Source organism: Trichomycterus rosablanca, chromosome 11, assembly GCF_030014385.1.
Source record: "Trichomycterus rosablanca isolate fTriRos1 chromosome 11, fTriRos1.hap1, whole genome shotgun sequence".
Lineage (NCBI taxonomy): Eukaryota > Metazoa > Chordata > Actinopteri > Siluriformes > Trichomycteridae > Trichomycterus > Trichomycterus rosablanca.
Genome location: NC_085998.1, coordinates 12,593,192 through 12,600,212, shown reverse-complemented (window position 1 = coordinate 12,600,212; position 7,021 = coordinate 12,593,192).

The window sequence follows — 7,021 nt, the reverse complement described above, 5'->3', positions numbered from 1 at the left end:
TCTGATTCAGAATGATGTTTAGAAACACACAAAATAAATAAACCAGGATATCATTCCCACGGTGATGATGATTCTAATGTTGTTCGTCTAGTTTGCTCTAAACGTGCAGGAATGAGCTGTATTTATCTGTTGCAGATCTGTGCTCTCAGTGCTGGCTTGTTCTTTGCCTGACAACACGAAGAAGACTGAGCATGCTCAGTAGGAACAAGCTGCCAGCACCACGTGATCTCCAGCTGACTAGCTTTGCTGGCTCAGAGAGGCTAGCTAAGAAAATAGAGATAAATGGACATGCTTTCTCAGGGGGATAGAAAAGACTAAGCAATTTCAGACCTTTAAAATTACTTTAATTGTCTTTAAAATGAATACTGGACTAATATCATCAGTGTCCTTATCAAGGGAAAGAACTCAACTGCCAGTAATTATTGTGGCAGCAAGTAGGTGTAGATTAGTTTTAGGCCTTTTGCTTACATGGTTTCAGGGAGGAAATGCAGGTAATGTTCAATGTTAAGCAATTACCTGGCATTTTTTGTTATTAAACAATAACTACTGTGAATGTTCTCCTTTAAATGATGGCAGATTAGCTGAGAGTGAACAGTGTATTGTAGAAATATGAAAGTAGAAGCACGGTACATAGACTATTACGTCATTATACTCTCAATAATGCTTCTATTTAAAAATGTATTCTGTTTTATCTGGAAACCCACCATTATAATGTATCAAACAAACACATGGCATGTTTTTGTTGTTAACCCTGGCTATATCAGACTAGTAATCAGTTTACCCTCATTAGACTGTCTGTAGAACTGTTTGGCCAGGTATGAGCTGACCTTCAGGGGGAAAAGAAAGGAGGGAGGAAGAGAGAGAGAGAGAAAACAGATGAGTCATGACTTTTTGCCTTCCCTAAAATAGTACCTTTAGATAAAAATGTATAAGTATAGAGGGGGGGAGAGGTAACATTTTATGTACTACTATTGTTAGTGCAGCATGTGTCTAATATGCACGTTTAAACATAAGGTTCACACACTTTGCACATAAATAATTCCACACTTGCTCTCAATTATTTGTTAGCTGGGCTGCTATGGGCCACAGTGAACCAAACTGCACTAAAGTCTGCACTAATGCGTTTAAATCATTAGATATTTTGGGGTATGCAAATTACCTATGGGCTGATGGTTGCTTTTCCAGTGTTACCAGCTTTGCCACAGTGCAGTGTGTCAACTATCCATCAAAAAGTCTGACTCACTCACTCACTCACTTTCTTTACCGCTTATCCAATCAGGGTCGCGGGGGAGCCTATCCTAGGTTTTCAATGGGTGCAAGGCACACAGTAACATCCTGGACGGGGCGCCAGTTCATCACAGGGCAGACACACACACACACATACCCATTCACCTATAGGGCAATTCAGTGTCTCCAATTAACCTGACTGCATGTTTTTGGATTGTGGGAGGAAACTGGAGCTCCTGGAGGAAACCCACATGGACACGGGGAGAACATGCAAACTCCACACAGAAAGGATCCGGACCGCCCCACCTGGGGATCGAACCCATGACCTTCTTGCTGTGAGGCGACAGTGCTACCCACTTAGCCACCGTGCCGCCCAAAAGTCTGACTAAAAATTATCTAATTTTTAGATAAGATATTTAAAAGTTAAAACAACAAATAAGCAATAAAGCCCACACAGGGGTTTTTCACCCTTTACACAGTCCCTTGACCAACATGGAAAAAGGCTAATTGAAAACATGGCATTCTCACAAGCCCTTTACAATGAAACAACATTTGACAATGGAACCTCTCCAAGCGACTCTTGTCTGGTATCCATTTCCAGAGGATTGGCTGATTATAATGCAGACTGACAGGCAGGATTTTGGTTATGCCAACCACAGCATGGCCTGATTAAATTGCAGGTTTGTCCCTCACCTTTAGACATTGAAGAAACGCATAGCATTAAGATGACTACAGCTAATGCTGCAGCTAAGGACAGGTCAGCATGGGCAGTGGTAACAGTAGCAACACTGAAGTAATCGCAGCAGACGGGTGAGTAGTACAGCACATCTTTACCTGAAAATACACACTATAAACATGCCCATTTAACAACGCTGTAGTAATATGTCATTAATGGTATTACTCATACCATATAATAATAATACCTGTAGCTACAAGTAGCACAGAGAATAGATGTGTCATACTGATTATTTCAGCAGGAGTAAGCCGGCTGCAGAGAGATGAACAGTATAATATAATAAATTGTAAAACACATATGCCTTACAACAAGACTTGGCTTAGCATGCCTGTTAATATTTTTGCATATAGAGCAGTATTTTAAGCCTTAATAATTAATTATTAATTAATTATTATTATGAGAAATATGATCTATATCAAATAATTCTAAAATATTTTTTTGTATAGCAGCTATTGTATGTGTATTAATCAGGTTACATGCTTTGAAATAAATGTCTGGTAAAAATTGCGTTCAAAATGCAATGCAGCTAAAACAGGTGAACTTCAGCCATCAGCTAATATTACTAATAAAAAAAAAACAAAAAAAAACACGGAATCTCACCCAAAAATGAATGTAAAACGGATTCAGAAATTCACCGTGACATTTTGCACAGTTAGTTGTGTTGTGGATTTGATTTTGAATGGATATACTTGCCATTTTATCCACCAAGCTTCACTACATACATGACAAAGTGAAAATGTGTTGACAGTTTGTCATAAATGCATTAAAATCTAAAAATCTTTTCCCCAAAAGTCTACAGACTCTTTGCTGTATTGCTTCAGATTGTGGTCAGGTGCTCCTGTTTGCTTTATTTAGCTTAGACATTGTGTCTAGAACCCACCTGTCTAAAGTCCACCTGTTACAATTTCATTTGATAGTTTGGATATTGGTTAGGCATATTGGTCTGTAAGACCCCACAATTTACACTATATTGTCAATACGAAAAACAAGCCATTGAAGTCCAAGGAACTCTGTGGATCTCTGCAATGAAATTGTCAATAGGCATTCGTCAGAGCAAGGATAAAAAAAACAATATCTAAGGCTTTAAGTATTCCTATGACCACAGTGGCTGCAGTAATTTTCAAATGCAGGAAGCTTGGCACAAGAAGCAGCTCCCCATAAATGAGGTTTTTTGGCAGAGTGTCTGGACAGAAGCCACTGTTGAGTAAAAGGCATGTGTCAGCCTGTAAAGGACTCGTGCAGCATGATGAAAAAGATTCACTGGTCTGATGAAAATTCTTTGGGCAGGACAGCAAGCACTTTGGTGAAAAACAGGCACTGCATATCACCTGCTTAATAAATACCATTCCTACAGTGAAACATGGTGGTGGTAACATCATTGTATGGAGGTTCTTCTAAGTGGCAGAGACAGTGAGACTGGTAAGAATCAAGGCTTAATACCCCTTAATACAGAAACATTTTTGAAGTTTTCCTTCATTATACAACCAGTCCAGTGGTGCTTTAGTAGTCTGCTGTTAGTCATTGTTTGTCTTAAAAAATAATTTTAGCATTTTGGCAGAGAGTCATTTTGTATTTCCCTATAAATTCTAACCAGATTGTCAGAATATTGATGATGCAACCACCACTATACTTTACACTGGGGACCCTAGTACTGCTCTTTACCAGCTGCACTACCAGGTAAACTAAAGTATTATCATCAAACCATTTCCTGACCCCCTGCGACAAGTGTGTCTTAGGTATTTTGAGCTGCTGATAACAAAAATCGCCTCAAATTTTTCCTATCACGTACCATTTTATTGATTCATGCCTCAAGGCTGTCTTGTTATACAGTGACAATGTCTATCCTTCAGTACCTGTTGGTATGCTTTGCACATGAAGGAAACATACCAGAACATGGAACTGTTGTTGAAACACATCAAGTACAGCAACTACAACTGAAACAGCTGGAGATTTAGAGTGGCACTGCTTCTTGGATTGCAGCTCAGATATACCAAGTATTGCTGCTTCATTTGCAATTGGGACAGTCATAAGAAGAATCATATTACACTAAAAATAACTGGCCAATTCATCAGAATTTGACCCCAGGGCAGAACAATATTGCACATAAACCACTTGTGGACCCAAAAAAAAAAGATATTCACTTCACTTAAAACTCGGGCTGATGAAAAATTTTATAAAGGCAACGAACAAATAAAAAGCAAGAAGAGTTCGCAAGAATAACTGATACCATGATTAGTGAAGGCATTTCTGTTGGTCCACAAATGCGACACATCATGAATGATCAGTTCAAAGAGCTGGTGGTGAGACCTGAGAAAATCACTTGGAAATCATTCCAGGATGTTGTTGAAAATGTTTTTTTTTTTTTGCAACTATCAAGCGCCAAACTTCATCAAGCTGGGTGACAACCTTCTTCAAGCTTACAAAGTGATGAAGTGCAACGTCACTGAAAATTCATTTCTTGCATTTCTTCCCTAATCTTGGTGCAGTAAGTGATGAGCATGGCGAATGCTTTCACCAAGACATTGCCACAATGGAAAAATGTTACCAAGGCCACTGGAATCCGTCAGTGCTGGCTGACTATTGCTGGACACTAATACGAGATGCACCAGATGTTGAGTAGAAACGAAAATCAGCAGCAAAACACTTTTAGCTCAGTTGAACTAATGACACGTATAAGATTTAAATGTGTTATAATCAGTAAAGTTAATCTCATGTTTCTCAAAATTTCTATGTGATACAGACAATCAGAAACTACATTTGTGTTCAGATCAAATGGGTCTGTCACAATCACCAAAAAAATTCAAGGTAACAGAACTTTGGCAAAAAATTGTTGTCCAGTGTAATTTGCACATTTTCAAAAAGCTTATTATGAACTTTATTTTACCTTTAAATTGATGCTTATTTTGCAGCACACATGACATCTGGAAGTCTAACAGGAGAGAAAAAATAATATTACCGACTGTGAATTGACTGTGCTTACTAAGACACTAAACAGAACTACATGCTTGTGGCCGGGATTCCAATAATAAATACGTTCATTATCAGATACACACACATTCACTGTATGGACCTGCATTTTATATTCAATATGGGGGCGGCACGGTTCTCAGTGGGTAGTACTGCTGCCTCACAGCAAGAAGGTCCTGGGTTCAATCCTCAGGTGGGGCGGTGTGGAGTTTGCATGTTCTCCCTGTGTCTGCATGGGTTTCCGGCAGCTCCAGTTTCCTCCCACAGTCCAAACACATGCAAGAACTGATTAATCTTGTGTAACAAGTAACTACAGATTCTGTCATGAATGTAACCAAAGTGTGTAAAACATTGTAAATAATAAATAAATAAATATTCAATATGAATTCAGACGCTAAAGCGTTTACATGTGTAAATGCATATGAATGAGAGTTATTATAAACCCTGCAGTGTGTCTGCACTGCAGTTTGAAGCATGAATAAACAGATAAACTATGACGTGCACCCTGTCTGTGTACAGTGGAAAGAAGTAGGTGCGCGTGCCATGGTGTACGTGTCTCGTGATGGGTTTCACACATTAGAGGGATCACGCGGAAGCACATTTATTACATCCTTTATTACAAACAGCCAAAGCTGATATACTAAAACAAACAGCCAGATGTTTAAGTCTCATTTTTAAATTATATAACGGCGGTGTGTGCAATTAAATCATGTTATACAAACACTAACATTAAAACCAGCGCATCATTCGTTGCCGGCTGGAGTCTCGCTCTCTGATTGGCTACTGACTGCTTCCTCATTTTGTTTAAAGTATCCATCCGCCATAGTGACCTCGACGTTGTTTTAAGATATACAAGTTTACATTTTAAATATGTGAAAAGATTCGCATGTGTTAATTCTTTTCTTGTATTTGTAATTAATTAATCTTACCTTTTAAATCTAGGAAATATAATACTTACAAATTATTGACAAAAAATATTAAAGAAACAAATAGAAATAGTTTGAAAGCTGTCCTTTCTTAGGGGACTATATAATGATGCTGGTATTTAATTTATATTCAAATATTTCTGTTATATTAGGAAACAATTATAACTTGCTAATTTGGTTAATGTAGGGACAATGTAATCTAACAAAACATTAGCCTTACATTTTCTGTAAAATAATATTAATATAAAGATTAAAGGACAACCCCCCCCCCCCCCCCCCAAAAAAAAAAGCTGCTGGGGTTTGTAAAATGCAGTAAAAACAAAAACCTGTGATTTGTTAATTCATGTTAACCTTAAATTAACTGACAGAAGTGCAAAGAAATGACTTTTAATACTTTGTCTGACAATTTTGGTTGCATTTATTTAACAAATTTGAATTCGATACCTGGAAGACACTAAAAAGCTGTGACAGACAAAATGTTCATAGAATGTTTAAGTTTAAAATACATTTGTTAAAATAGTTTAATGAAAAAATATCTAGTTCTCTTGACAACTGTCTGTGTGCATAATTTGTCAACCCCCAGCCTCAGTGCTTGAAGGAATAATCGATATCAGTTCTATGGAATTTAAATCTAGACACTGAGAAGGCCACTCCAGGATATTCCAGGCTAATTCCTTATCCAAGGCTTATTTCTTCTGTCGCATTCTAGTCGACCTTTTCTGAGCCTTTTGGTCCAGAGTGGCGTGTGTTGTGGAGTCTGGCCATGAAGTCCTTGGTTGTTAGATGATCTTCCTATTTGTCCCAGCCTTTATCAAGTCATCTTGAAAGTATTTAAAAGTAAAATTTTTTGTCCTGATAATATTGCTCAGGCCTTTAGACAAAATCTTGGGCATTCTACCATGACCAGCCAGGTTTGGTGCTACACCAAAAATTTGGAACTTCCAGACAGTACTTGAATCCCCAATGGTTTATTCGTGTTGTTACCCAACTTTAGCTCATAGCACTAGGTTTTATGATCATAAGATAAGATTCCTTTATTGATCCCCATGGGGGAAATTCGGTCATGAAGAATTGTGACATGGCAATTTTAACAAACTATCCCGCTACTCCAAAATACTGCATAATTCATTTTTTTATGTATTCGGTGTATCATTCAACTAATAAT